Genomic DNA, 16,675 nt, shown 5'->3' on the forward strand with positions numbered 1-16,675 from the left:
AGCCATTCCTAATTAATTAAATGAAGTTATTTAATTAAATAAGAAATGTGTCTCTAATTAGTTAAAGATTATTTAATTAAATAGAAAAAGTAATTATGAGAGCATATCTCATTTTATTAAATTAAATATCTCAACAAAATCTCTCTTCAGTTCAAAAACGGAAATTTCCAGTTCACTATTGATAAAAAATGAGTTAAATCAGTTAACTCCTTTTTCTACTCAAATTGAATCAGTTAACTCCTTATTTTACTCAAATTAAATTTGTTAACTCCCTTTAATTTGGAAATGTCCCTTTATGACTGAACTTCACCTTTAATCCTGACCGCTGATTGAAATCGATCTCAACCGTTGATAAATTCAAGGAAAATCTATTTAAGACACCCTCATCTCTTCATTTTGAAAGGTTGAATGAGAATTTGCATCGAATTGTTGCTCGAATTCATACTCACATTTGCTCATATTCACATACGCAAAGATTAAGTTTGACCAAAAGTTGACCAGGTTTAGCCACGGTTGACTTGAGTTGACTAGTTTCGAAATTTTTTTTGAAATAATTAAACGAAATTATTTAATTAAATAGAGTACTTACTTTTAATTAATTAAACAAAGTTATTTAATTAAATGAGAAGCCACTCCTAATTAATTAAATGAATTTATTTAATTAAATAAGAAAAGTGTCTCTAATTAATTAAAGATTATTTAATTAAATAGAAAAAGTAACTATCAGAGCATATCACATTTTATTAAATTAAATATCTCAACAAAATCTCTCTTCAGTTCAAAAAGGGAAATTTTCAGTCCACTATTGATAAAAAATGAGTTAAATCAGTTAACTCCATTTTCTACTCAAATTGAATCTGTTAACTCCTTATTTTACTCAAATTAAATCTATTAACTCCCTTTAATTTGGAAATCTCCCTTTATGACTGAACTTCACCTTTAATCCTGACCGCTGATTGAACTCGATCTCAACCATTGATGAATTCCAGGAAAGTCTATTTAAGAGACCCTCGTCTCTTCATTTTGAAAGGTTGAATGAGAATTTGCATCGAATTCTTGCTAGAATTCATACTCACATTTGCTCATATTCACATACGGAAAGAGCAAGTTTGACCAAAACTTGACCAGATTTAACCACGGTTGACTTGAGTTGACTACTTTCAAAAAGAATTTTGAAATAATTAAATAAAATTATTTAATTAAATAGAATACTTACTTCTAATTAATTAAACAAAGTTATTTAATTAAATGAGAAGCCATTCCTAATTAATTAAATGAAGTTATTTAATTAAACAAGAGAAGTGTCTCTAATTAATGAAAAGATTATTTAATTAAATAGAAAAAGTAATTATAAGAGCATATCTCATTTTATTAAATTAAATATCTCAAGAAAATCTCTCTTCAGTTCAAAAAGAGAAATTTCCAGTTCACTATTGATAAAAAATGAGTTAAATCAGTTAACTCCTTTTTCTACTCAAATTGAATCAGTTAACTCCTTATTTTACTCAAATTAAATCTGTTAACTCCCTTTAATTTGGAATTCTCCCTTTATGACTGAACTTCACATTTAATCCTGACCAGTAATTGAAATCGATCTCAACTATTGATGAATTCCAGAAAAGTCTATTTAAGACACCCTCATCTCTTTATTTTGAAAGGTTGAATGAGAATTTGCATCGAATTGTTGCTGGAATTCATACTCACATTTGTTCATATTCACATACGCAAAGAGCAAGTTTGATGAAAAGTTGACCAGATTTAACTATGGTTGACTTGAGTTGACTAGTTTCGAAAAGAATTTTAAAATAATTAAACAAAATTATTTAATTAAATGGAGTACTTACTTCTAATTAATTAAACAAAGTTATTTAATTAAATGAGAACCCATTCCTAATTAATTAAATGAAGTTATTTAATTAAATAAGAAAAGTGTCTCTAATTAATTAAAGATTACTTAATTAAATAAAAAAAGTAATTATGAGAGCATATCTCATTTTATTAAATTAAATATCTCAACAAAATCTCTCTTCAGTTCAAAAAGGGAAGTTCTCAGTTCACTATTGATCAAAAATGAGTTAAAACGGTTAACTCCTTTTTCTACTCAAATTGAATCAGTTAACTCCTTATTTTACTCAAATTAAATTTGTTAAGTCCTTTTAATTTGAAAATCTCCCTTTATGACTGAACTTCACCTTTAATCCTGACCGCTGATTGAAATCGATCTCAACCATTGATGAATTCCAGGAAAGTCTATTTAAGAGACTCTCATCTCTTCATTTTGAAAGGTTGAATGAGAATTTGCATTGAATTGGTTTTGGAATTCATACTCACATTTGCTCATATTAACATACGCAAAGATCAAGTTTGACCAAAAGTTTATCAAATTTAACCACGGTTGACTTGAGTTGACTAGTTTCGAAAAGAATTTTGAAATAATTAAAAGAAATTATTTAATTAAATGGAGTACTTACTTCAAATTAATTAGACCAAGTTATTTAATTAAATGAGAAGCCATTCCTAATTAATTAAATGAAGTTATTTAATTAAATAAGAAAAGTGTCTCTAATTAATTAAAGATTATTTAATTAAATAGAAAAAGTAATTATGAGAGCATATCACATTTTATTAAATTAAATATCTCAACAAAATCTCTCTTTAGTTCAAAAAGGGAAATTTTCAGTTCACGATTGATTTAAAATGAGTTAAATCAGCTAACTCCTTTTTCTACTCAAATTGAATCAGTTAACTCCTCATTTTACTCAAACTAAATCTGTTAACTCCCTTTAATTTGGAAATCTCCCTTTATTACTGAACTTCACCTTCAATCTGGACCGTTGATTGAAATCGATCTCAACCGTTGATAAATTCCAGGAAAGTCTATTTAAGAGACTCTCATCTCTTCATTTTGAAAGGTTGAATGAGAATTTGCATCGAATTGTTGCTGGAATTCATACTCACATTTTCTCTTATTCACATACACAAAGATCAAGTTTGACAAAAAGTTGAACAGATTTAACCACGGTTGACTTGACTTGACTAGTTTCGAAAAGAATTTTGAAATAATTAAACGAAATTATTTAATTAAATGGAATTCTTACTTCTAATTAATTAAACAAATTTATTTAATTAAATGAGAAGCCATTCCTAATTAATTAAATGATGTTATTTAATTAAAGAAGAAAAGTGTCTCTAATTAATTAAAGATTATTTAATTAAATAGAAAAAGTAATTATGAGAGCATATCTCACTTTATGAAATTAAATATCTCAACAAAATCTCTCTTCAGTTCAAAAAGTGAAATTTCCAGTTCACTATTGACCAAAAATTAGTTAAATCAGTTAACTCCTTTTTCTATTCAAATTGAATTAGTTAACTCCTTATTTTACTCAAATTAAATTTGTTAACTCCCTTTAATTTGGAAATCTCCCTTTATTACTGAACTTCACCTTTAATCCTGATTGTTGATTGAAATCGATCTCAACTGTTGATGAATTCCAGGAATGTCTATTTAAGAGACCCTCATCTCTTCATTTTGAAAGGTTGAATGAGGATTTGCATTGAATTATTGCTGAAATTCATACTCACATTTGCTCATATTCACATACGCAAAGATCAAGTTTGACCAAAAGTTGACAAGATTTAACCACGGTTGACTTGAGTTGACTAGTTTCGAAAAGAATTTTAAAATAATTAAACGAAATTATTTAATTAAATGGATTACTTACTTCTAATTAATTAAACAAAGTTATTTAATTAAATGAGAAGCCATTCCTAATTAATTAAATGAAGTTATTTAATTAAATAAGAAAAGTGTCTCTAATTAATTAAAGATTACTTAATTAAATAGAAAAAGTAATTATGAGAGCATAACTCAATTTATTAAATTAAATATCTCAACAAAATCTCTGTTCAATTCAAAAAGGGAAATTTCCAGTTCACTATTGATCTAAAATGAGTTAAATCAGTTAACTCTTTTTTATACTCAAATTGAATTAGTTAACTCCTTATTTTTCTCAAATTAAATCTGTTAACTCCCTTTAATTTGGAAATCTTCCTTTATGACTGAACTTCAGCTTTAATCCTGACCATTGATTAAAATCGATCTCAACTGTTGATGAATTCCAAGAAAGTCTATTTAAGAGACCCTCATCTCTTCATTTGGAAAGGTTGAATGAGAATTTACATCGAATTGTTGCTGGAATTCATAGTCACATTTGCTCATATTCACATATGCAAAGATCAAGTTTGACTAAAAGTTGACCCTATTCAACCACGCTCGACTTGAGTTGACTAGTTTCGAAAAGAATTTTTAAATAATTAAACGAAATTATTAATTAAATTAAATGGAGTACTTACTTCTAATTAATTAAAGAAAGTTATTTAATTAAATGAGAAGCCATTCCTAATTAATTAAATGAAGTTATTTAATTAAATAAGAAAAGTGTCTCTAATTAATTAAAAATAATTTAATTAAATAAAAAAAGTAATTATGAGAGCATATCTCATTTTTTTAAATTAAATATCTCAACAAAATCACTCTTCAGTTCAAAAAGGGAAATTTCTAGTTCACTACAGATAAAAAATGAGTTAAATGAGTTAACTTCTTTTTCTACTCAAATTGAATCAGTTAACTCCATATTTTACTCAAATTAAATCTGTTAACTCCCTTTAATTTGAAAATCTCCCTTTATGACTGAACTTCACCTTTAATCTTGACTATTGATTGAAATCGATCTCAACCATTGATGAATTCCAGGAAAGTCTATTTAAGAGACCCTCATCTCTTCATTTTGAAAGGTTGAATGAGAATTTGCATCGAATTGTTGCTAGAGTTCATACTCACAATTGCTCATATTCACATATGCAAATATGTAGTTTGACCAAAAGTTGACCAGATTTAACCACGGTTGACTTGAGTTGACTAGTTTCGAAAGAAATTTTGAAATAATTAAATGAAATTATTTAATTAAATGGTGTACTTACTTCTAATTAATTAAACAAAGTTATTTAATTAAATGAGAATTCATTCCTAATTAATTAAATAAGAAAAGTGTCTCTAATTAATTAAATATTATTTAATTAAATAGAAAAAGTAATTATGAGAGCATATCTCATTTTATTAAATTAAATATCTCAAAAAAATCTCTCTTCAGTTCAAAAAGGGAAATTTTCAGTTCACTATTGATAAAAAATGAGTTAAATTAGTTAACTCCTTATTTTAGTCAAATTAAATCTTTTAACTCCCTTTAATTTGGAAATCTTCCTTTATGACTGAACTTCACATTTAATCCTGACCGTTGATTGAAATCGATCTCAACCGTTGATGAATTCAAGGAAAGTCTATTTTGTTGAGATAATGGGTGTTGCACACATTGCATAATATTGTTATTTTATTTTTATTAATTTAATGTTGTACATAGATGGACCTGCAACATGTAAAGATTCCTATGGAATATTCTTGATGAGTTGTATTGTAACATTGTAAAAATATTTCATGTAATTATTTAATATTGGGAAAAAGAATTAAATGTCTAATATTAAATGTGGAGTCAGTGGGTTAGGTAGCAAATGGTTTTAGCACATGGTTTATGTAATACCACTTAGTGGTTTTGTGGGACTTGCTACTATATAAGCAACCACAAGGGTAGTTGTTGTATAGAGAGTGACAAGGAGAAGACAAAAGGCAAGAGTCGAGCGGGACAAGGCTTGACAGGTTAGCCAAGGGAGCATTTGTGAAGGTTGAAAGCATGGCATGGGATGTGTGGATTTATGCTTGTTCACATAGTTTGCTCGGTTGTGGCTATGGCCATGAAGGCTTCCATGGTTGTATGGCAATGGTATTTTTGCTGAATTATACATGATGATGGATGCTTTTGGAGGCTGGGTTTTTTCCCTCAATGAGGGTTTCCCAGGGTATATCTTGTGTCACAATTTTGTGGGTATGTTGTCTATTCTCGTGCATGTGGATTTTAATTTCATATTTATTTCAGATCTATTATGGGTTATGTGGAAATGGTTATATTCTTTATTGCCAAGTTTCTTTACATATTTAAGAGTCCCTCATCTCTTCATTTTGAAAGGTTGAATGAGAATTTGTATCAAATTGTTGTTGGAATTCATACTCACATTTGCTCATATTTACATATGCAAAGATCAAGTTTGACCAAAAGTTGACCAGATTTAATCACGCTTGACTTGAGTTGACTAGTTTCGTAAAGAATTTTGAAATAATTAAACGAAATTATTTAATTAAATGGAGTACTTACTTCTAATTAATTAAACAAAGTTATTTTATTAAATGAGAAGCCATTCCTAATTAATTAAATGAATTTATTTAATTAAATAAGAAAAGTGTCTCTAATTAATTAAAGATTATTTAATTAAATAGAAAAAGTAATTATGAGAGCATATCTCATTTTATTAAATTAAATATCTCAACAAAGTCTCTCTTCTGTTCAAAAAGGGAAATTTCTAGTTCACTATTGATCAAAAATGAGTTTAATCAGTTAACTCCTTTTTTTACTCAAATTGAATCAGTTAACTCCTTATTTTACTCAAATTAAATCTGTATTTTACTCAAATTAAATCTGTTAACTCCCTTTAATTTGGAAATCTCCCTTTATGACTGAACTTCACCTTTAATCCTTACCGTTGATTGAAATCGATGTCAACCGTTGATGAATTCCAGGAAAGTCTATTTAAGAGACCCTCATCTCGTCATTTTGAAAGGTTGAATGAGAATTTGAATCGAGTTGTTGCTGGAATTCATACTCACATTTGCTCATATTCACATAGGCAAAGATCAAGTTTGACCAAAAGTTTACCAGATTTAACCACGGTTGACTTGAGTTGTCTAGTTTTGAAAAGAATTTATTTAATTAAATGAAATTATTTAATTAAATGGAGTACTTGCTTCTAATTAATTAAAAAAAGTTATTTAATTGAATTTTAAGCTATTCCTAATTAATTAAGTGAAGTTATTTAATTAAATAGAAAAAGTAATTATAAGAGCATATCTCATTTTATTAAATTAAATATCTCAACAAAATCTCTCTTCAGTTCAAAAAGGGAAATTTCAAGTTCATTATTGATCAAAAATGAGTTAAATCAGTTAACTCCTTTTTCTACTCAAATTGAATTAGTTAACTCCTTATTTTACTCAAATTAAATCTGTTAACTCCCTTTAGTTTGAAAATCTCCCTTTATGACTGAACTTCACCTTTAATCCTGACCGTTGATAGCTCTGATTGGGCATCTGTTGGTGTTGTGCTTGACTTCTCCTGGTTGGAAGAATCCACCTTTCGCTAGTTTTGATTCATTGTGAATCCTATTCTATAAACCATGTATGAATTATGCATGTTTGATTGTCTCTTGGTTATGCTTGGTTGTCACCTGATCAGATTTTGTTTCCTCCATGGTTCTAGAAGTGAGTTGCAGAAAACATTATAAATCCCTTGATTAGGGTCATGAAGAAAATTTGATTAAATTGTTGAAATTTGGGATTGAGATCCTATGTAACTTGTAATTTCAATTTTGATTGTAGTGGCCACGATGCCTGGTTTTCTTCCTAGTTCTTTCCCGGCCGAGCCCTTGAATCGGGTTGTTAATAAAATAAGTGATTGAGTAATTTTTGCTTCTCTTAAAATTTTCGTATTTTATGTTGTCATATGAATGTGTATCAAAGATAAGATGAAACAATGATGTTCAACTATGCAAGATTCAAATTGTAAATGTATGGCATCTCCTTTGAGTTTGGTATGATTTAGTTTATGGATGGTTGTGTTGAAAGTGAATTTGCAAGAACATGTAGGAAAGAATTATGTCAAGATATCCAAACTTAAATTTGAAAACACGATAGAGGAAAGAACTTGGTGTGTTTTGATACTCCCATCAAAATGAATAGAGCATTATCATTTTGATCTCTTATTTTTCTCAATTGCCTTAAGACTAGTTTAGTCACTATGTTATTCCAATTTTGCTCCATCAGTTATAATAGATAGTTAAATGAATATGTAGATGATTATTTCATGTAATGTAGGTATCATTGAAATGCATAGTATTTAGGGATCATAGAAATTATCAACCTGGAATTCATAAGAGATTTACGTAGGTTTTGATGATCTTGCAATAGTGATTTTATTGAGCATGATACATAATAGGTGATAAGTTAATCTCATTATGGATTAAAAACACCAATCCTATAAAATTCCATAGCAAGACTTAAACCTACAAGCAAGTTTCAAATGCATGAAAAATAAGAATAAGACTTGTAGTAGCACATATATCATTCTGGAATTTGTATGAGAGATCTTTTTATTTTGAATGGGAGCAACAGAGAATATTCTTTTAAATATTCTTTCCATTTATATTTTGTGATAAAACGAAATCAAGATCAAGCATAAAATACATGTTAAAGTTTTAAAAGAAAAAAAAAAAAAAAAATCTTTTTCTACCCATAAAACTTTATGCTATTAATGTGACTTATCTTCCTTGGGCATCAGATTTGAAATGCTTATTAAAAAGTTTTATTTGTTGCAAAGTTCTCCTGCCATCATATCGATGATGTCACCCTATCATCTCTTTAATGTTTAGTAGGCCTTGCAAAGGTTTTATGTTTGTTTGTTAACCTGGCATATTGGTCTTTGTCCTTTGGAAAATGTTGACTTGCGCATGATCTTCACCTTGATCTGCACTCTTAATGGAGTTGGGCAAAGCGTTGTCCCAAGGACAACGCTTGGGAAGTGCATGTCCTTTGGGAAGCACTGCCCAAGGTATAGGTGGCTAGGGAAGATGTGACGTGGGTCACATATGGTTAAGGGTTTTTGAGAGTAGAGTGTAGGGTAGTTAGTAGGTAGGTTTTAGTGTTAGATTAGGTGTTAGTAAGTTAGGTTGGTTAGTTTTTGATTTATTTATTTATTTTAGTTAAGTTTTAAGTTGGTTAGTTATTTGTAAATTAATTATTTTTTTAAAATTGTTATTAATGGTATATTATTACTGTTAATAATAGTTCTAGTGTTAGGAATGTTAAATGAGTTTAATTAATGTGATAAATATTTAAAATTTTGAAATAATTAAACAAAATTATTTAATTAAATGCAATACTTACTTCTAATTAATTAAAAAAATTTATTAAATTAAATGAGAAGCCATTCCTAATTAATTAAATGAAGTTATTTAATTAAATAAGAAAAGTGTCTACAATTAATTAAATATTATTTAATTAAATAGAAAAAGTAATTATGAGAGCATATCTCATTTTATTAAATTAAATATCTCAACAAAATCTCTCTTCAGTTCAAAAAGGGAAATTTCCAGTTCACTATTGATAAAAACTAAGTTAAATCAGTTAACTCCTTTTTCCACTCAAATTGAATCAGTTAACTCCTTATTTTACTCAAATTAAATCTATTAACTCCCTTTAATTTGGAAATCTCCCTTTATGACTGAACTTCAACTTTAATCATGACCATTGATTGAAATTGATCTCAACCATTGATGAATTCCAAGAAATTCTATTTAAGAGACCGTCATCTCTTTATTTTGAAAGGTTGAATGAGAATTTGCATCAAATTGTTGTTGTAATTCATACTCACATTTGCTCATATTCACATACGCAAAGATCAAGTTTGACCAAAAGTTAACCAGATTTAACCACGGTTGACTTGAGTTGACTACTTTCAAAAAAAAATTTGAAATAATTAAACAAAATTATTTAATTAAATGGAGTACTTACTTCTAATTAATTAAACAAAGTTATTTAATTAAATTTGAAGCCATTCATAATTAATTAAGTGAAGTTATTTAATTAAATAAGAAAAGTGTCTATAATTAATTAAAGATTATTTAATTAAAAAGAAAAAGTAATTATGAGAGCATATCTAATTTTATTAAATTAAATATCTCAAAAAAATCTCTCTTCAGTTCAAAAAGAGAAATTTCTAGTTCAGTATTCATCAAAAACGAGTTAAATGAGTTAACTCCCTTTTCTACTCAAATTGAATCAGTTAACTCCTTATTTTACTCAAATTAAATATGTTAACTCCCTTTAATTTAGAAATCTCCCTTTATGACTGAACTTCACCTTTAATCCTGACCGTTGATTGAAATCGATCTCAACCGTTGATGAATTTCAGGAAAGTCTATTTAAGAGACCCTCATCTGTTCATTTTGAAAGGTTGAATGAGAATTTGCATCGAATTGTTGCTAGAATTCATACTCACATTTGCTCATATTCACATACGCAAAGATCAAGTTTCACCAAAAGTTGAACATATTTAACCACGCTTGACTTGAGTTGACTAGTTTTGAAAAGAATTTTGAAATAATTAAATGAAATTATTTAATTAAATGGAGTACTTACTTCTAATTAATTAAATAAAGTTATTTAATTAAATGAGAAGCCATTCCTAATTAATTAAATGAAGTTATTTAATTAAATAAGAAATGTGTCTCTAATTAATTAAAGATTATTTAATTAAATAGAAAAAGTAATTATGAGAGCATATCTCATTTTATTAAATTAAATATCTCAACAAAATCTCTCTTCAGTTCAAAAAGGGAAAATTTCAGTCCACTATTGATAAAAAATGAGTTAAATCAATTACCTCCTTTTTCTACTCAAATTGAATTAGTTAACTCCTTATTTTACTCAAACTAAATCTGTTAACTCCCTTTAATTTGGAAATCTCCCTTTATGACTCAACTTCACCTTTAATCCTGATCGTTGATTGAAATCGATCTCAACTGTTGATGAATTCTAGGAAAGTTTATTTAAGAGACCCTCATCCCTTCATTTTGAAAGGTTGAATGAGAATTTGGATCGAGTTGTTGCTGGAATTCACACTCACATTTGCTCATATTCACATACACAAAGATAGAGTTTGACCAAAAGTTGACCAGATTTAACCGGGGTTGACTTGAGTTGACTAGTTTCGAAAAGAATTTAGAAATAATTAAACGAAATTATTTAATTAAATGGAGTACTTACTTCTAATTAATTAAACAAATTTATTTAATTAAATGAGAAGCCATTCCTAATTAATTTAATGAAGTTATTTAATTGAATAGGAAAAGTGTCTCTAATTAATTAAAGATTATTTAATTAAATAGAAAAAGTAATTATGAGAGCATATCTCATTTTATTAAATTAAATATCTCAATAAAATCTCTCTTCAGTTCAAAAAAGGAAATTTTCAGTTCACTATTGATAAAAAATGAGTTAAATCTGTTGACTCCTTTTTCTACTCAAATTGAATCAGTTAACTCCTTATTTTATTTAAATTAAATCTGTTAACTCCTTTTAATTTGTAAATCTCCCTTTATGACTGAACTTCAACTTTAATCCTGACCGTTGATTGAAATTGATCTCAACAGTTGATGAATTTCAGGAAAGTCTATTTAAGAGACCCTCATCTCTTCATTTTGAAAGGTTGAATGAGAATTTGCATTGAATTGTTGTTGGAATTCATACTCACATTTGCTCATATTCACATACGCAAAGATCAAGTTTGACCAAAAGTTGACCAGATTTAACCACGGTTGACTTGAGTTGACTAGTTTCGAAAAGAATTTTGAAATAATTAAACAAAATTATTTAATTAAATGGAGTACTTACTTCTAATTAATTAAACAAAGTTATTTAATTAAATGAGAAGCCATTCCTAATTAATTAAATGAAGTTATTTAATTAAATAAGAAAAGTGTCTGTAATTAATTAAAAATTACTTATTTAAATAGAAAAAGTAATTCTGAGAGCATATCTCTTTTTATTAAATTAAATATCTCAGCAAAATCTCTCTTCAGTTCAAAAAGGAAAATTTCTAGTTCACTATTGATAAAAAATGAGTTAAATCAGATAACTCCTTTTTCTATTCAAATTGAATCAGTTAACTCCTTATTTTACTCTAATAAAATCTGTTAACTCCCTTTAATTTGGAAATCTCCCTTTATGACTGAACTTCACCTTTAATCATGACCGTTGACTAAAATCAATCTCAACCGTTGACCCATTCCAGGAAAGTCTATTTAAGAGACCCTCATGTCTTAATTTTGAAAGGTTGAATGAGAATCTGCATCAAATTGTTGTTGTAATTCAGACTCACATTTGCTCATATTCACATACGCAAAGATCAAGTTTGACCAAAACTTAACCAAATTTAAGCACAGTTGACTTGAGTTGACTAGTTTTGAAAAAAAATTTGAAATAATTAAATGAAATTATTTAATTAAATGGAGTACTTACTTCTAATTAATTAAAAAAAGTTATTTAATTAAATTTGAAGCCATTCCTAATTAATTAAGTGAAGTTATTTAATTAAAAAAGAAAAGTGTCTATAATTAATTAAAGATTATTTAATTAAATAGAAAAAGAAATTATGAGAGCATATCTCGTTTTATTAAATTAAATATCTCAACAAAATCTCTCTTCAGTTCAAAAAGGGAAATTTCCAGTTCACTATTGATAAAAAATGAGTTAAATGAGTTAACTCCTTTTTCTACTCAAATTGAATCAGTTAACTCCTTATTTTACTCAAATTAAATCTGTTAACTCCATTTAATTTAGAAATCTCCCTTTATGACTGAATTGCACCTTTAATCCTGACCGTTGATTGAAATCGATGTCAACCGTTGACGAATTTTAGGAAAGTCTATTTAAGAGACCCTCATCTCTTCATCTTGAAAGGTTGAATGAGAATTTGCATCGAATTGTTCCTGGAATTCATACTCACATTTCCTCATATTGACATACGCAAAGATCAAGTTTGACCAAAAGCTGACCAGATTTAACCAAGGTTGACTTGAGTTGACTAGTTTTGAAAAGAATTTTTAAATAATTAAATTAAATTATCTAATTAAATGGATTACTTACTTCTAATTAATTAAACAAATTTATTTAATTAAATGAGAAGCCATTCCTAATTAATTAAATGAAGTTATTTATATTAATAAGAAATGTTTCTCTAATTAATTAAAGATTATTTAATTAAATAGAAAAAGTAATTATGAGAGCATATCTCATTTTATTAAATTAAATATCTCAACAAAATATCTCTTTAGTTCAAAAAGGGAAATTTTCAGTTCACTATTGATAAAAAATGAGTTAAATCAGTTAACTCCTTTTTCTACTCAAATTGAATCAGTTAACTCCTTATTTTACTCAAATTATATCTATTAACTCCCTTTAATTTAGAAATCTCCCTTTATGACCGAACCTCACCTTTAATTTGGACCTTTGATTGAAATCGATCTTAACCGAAGATGAATTTCAAAAAAGTCTATTTAAGAGACCCTGATCTCTTCATTTTGAAAGCTTGAATGAGAATTTGCATCGAATTGTTACTGGAATTCATACTCACATTTGCTCATATTCACATATGCAAAGATCAAGTTTGACCAAAAGTTGACCAGATTTAACCATGGTTGACTTGAGTTGACTAGTTTCGAAAAGAATTTTGAAATAATTAAACAAAATTATTTAATTAAATGGAGTACTTCTAATTAATTTTAAAAAGTTATTTAATTAAATGAGAAGCCATTCCTAATTAATTAGATGAAGTTATTTAATTAAATAAGGAAAGTGTCTCTAATTAATTAAAGATTATTTAATTAAATAAAAAAAGTAATTATGACAGCATATCTCATTTTATTAAATTAAATATCTCAACAAAATCTCTCTTCAGTTCAAAAACAGAAATTTCCAGTTCACTATTGATCTAAAATGAGTTAAATCTATTGACTCCTTTTTTTACTCAAATTGAATCAGTTAACTCCATATTTTACTCAAATTAAATCTGTTAAATCCTTTTAATTTGAAAATTTGCCTTTATGACTGAACTTTACCTTTAATCCTGACCGTTGATTTAAATCGATCTGAACCGTTGATGAATTTCAGGAAAGTCTATTTAAGAGAACCTCATCTGTTCATTTTGAATGGTTGAATGAGAATTTGCATCGAATTATTGCTGGAATTCATACTCACGTTTGCTCATATTCACATACGCAAAGATCAAGTTTGACCAAACATTGACCAAATTTAACCACTATTGACTTGAGTTGACTAGTTTCGAAAAGAATTTTGAAATAATTAAATGAAAATATTTAATTAAATGGAGTACATACTTCTAATTAATTAAGCAAAGTTATTTTATTAAATGAGAAGCCATTCCTACTTAATTAAATGAAGTTATTTAATTAAATATGAAAAGTGTCTCTAATTAATTAAAAATTACTTAATTAAATAGAAAAAGTAATTATTAGAGCATATCACATTTTATTAAATTAATATCTCAATAAAATCTCTCTTTAGTTCAAAAAGGAAAATTTCCAATTCACTATTGATCAAAAATGAGTTAAATCAGTTAACTCCTTTTTCTACTCAAATTGAATCAATTAACTCCTTATTTTACTCTAATTAAATCTGTTAACACCCTTTAATTTGGAAATCTCCCTTTATGACTGAACTTCACCTTTAATCCTGACCGTTGATTGAAATCAATCTCAACCATTGATGAATTCCAGGAAAGTCTATTTAAGAGACCCTCATCTCTTCAATTTGAAAGGTTGAATGAGAATTTGCATCGAATTGTTAATAAAATTCATACTCACGTTTGCTCATATTCACATACGTAAAGATCAAGTTTGACCAAAAGTTGACCAGATTTAACCATGATTGACTTGAGTTGACTAGTTTCGAAAAGAATTTTGAAATAATTAAACAAAATTATTTAATTAAATGGAGTACTTACTTCTAATTAATTAAACAAAGTTATTTAATTAAATGAGAAGCCATTCCTAATTAATTAAATGAAGCTATTTAATTAAATAAGAAAAGTGTCTCTAATTAATTAAAGATTATTTAATTAAATAGAAAAAGTAATTATGAGAGCATATCTCATTTTATTAAATTAAATATCTGAACAAAATCTCTCTTCAGTTCAAAAAGGGAAATTTTCAGTTCACTATTGATCAAAAATGAGTTAAATCAATTAACTCATTCTTCTACTCAAATTGAATCAGTTAACTCCTTATTTTACTCAAATTAAATCTGTTAACTCCCTTTAATTTGTAAATTTCCCTTTATGACTGAACTTCACCTTTAATCCTGACCGTTGACTTAAATCGATTTCAACCGTTGATGAATTCCAGGAAAGTCTGTTTAATTTGAATAGAATTTCTCTAATTAATTAAAATGTATCTAATTAGTTAAATAAGAAAAGTGTCTCTAATTAATTAAATATTATTTAATTAAATAGAAAAAGTAATTATGAGAGCATATCTCATTTTATTAAATTAAATATCGCAACAAAATCTCTCTTCAGTTCAAAAATGGCAATTTCCAGTTCACTATTGATAAAAAATGAGTTAAGTCAGTTAACTCCTTACTCTACTCAAATTGAATCAGTTAACTCCTTATTTTACTCAAATTAAATCTGTTAACTCCCTTTAATTTGAAAATCTCCCTTTATCACTGAACTTCACCTTTAATCCTGACCGTTGATTGAAATCGATCTCAACCGTGGATGAATTCTAGGAAAGTCTATTTAAGAGACCCTCATCTCTTTATTTTGAAAGGTTGAATGAGAATTTGCATCGAATTGTTGCTAGAATTCATACTCACATTTTCCCATATTCTCATATGCAAAGATCAAGTTTGACCAAAAGTTGACCAGATTTAATGACAGTTGACTTGAGTTGACTAGTTTCGAAAAGAATTTTGAAATAATTAAATGATTTTTTTTAATTAAATGGAGTACTTACTTCTAATTAAATAAACAAAGTTATTTAATTAAATGAGAAGCCATTCCTAATTAATTAAATGAAGTTATTTAATTAAATAAGAAAAGTATCTCTAATTAATTAAAGATTAATTAGGCATATCTTATTTTATTAAATTAAATATCTCAACAAGATCTCTCTTCAGTTCAAAGAAAGAAATTTCTAGTTCACTATTGATAAAAAATGAGTTAAATCTGTTGACTCCTTTTTCTACTCAAATTGAATCAATTAACTCCTTATTTTACTCAAATTAAATCTGTTAACTCTTTTTAATTTGGAAATCTCCCTTTATGACTGAACTTCACCTTTAATCTTGTCCATTGATTGAAATCGATCTCAATAGTTGATGAATTTCAGGAAAGTCTATTTAAAAGACCCTCATCTCTTCATTTTGAAAGGTTGAATGAGAATTTGCATTGAATTGTTATTGGAATTCATACTCACATTTGCTCATATTCAGATACGCAAAGATCAAGTTTGACCAAAAGTTGACCAGATTTAACCAAGGTTGACTTGAGTTGACTAGTTTCGAAAAGAATTTTGAAATAATTAAATGAAATTATTTAATTAAATGGAGTACTTACTTCTAGTTAATTAAACAAAGTTATTTAATTAAATGAGAAGCCATTCCTAATTAATTAAATGAAGTTATTTAGTTAAATAAGAAAAGTGTCTCTAATTAATTAAAAATTATTTAATTAAATAGAAAAAGTAATTCTGAGAGCATATATCATTTTATTAAATTAAATATCTAAACAAAATCTCTCTTTAGTTTAAAAAGGGAAATTTCCAGTTCACTATTGATAAAAAATGAGTTAAATCAGTTAACTCCTTTTTCTACTCAAATTGAATCAGTTAACTCCTTATTTTACTCAAACTAAATCTGTTAACTCCCTTTAAT

The sequence above is a fragment of the Cupressus sempervirens genome, chromosome 11 (genome assembly GCF_028749045.1).
Source record: "Cupressus sempervirens isolate cs-2001-9-10 chromosome 11, ASM2874904v1, whole genome shotgun sequence".
NCBI lineage: Eukaryota > Viridiplantae > Streptophyta > Pinopsida > Cupressales > Cupressaceae > Cupressus > Cupressus sempervirens.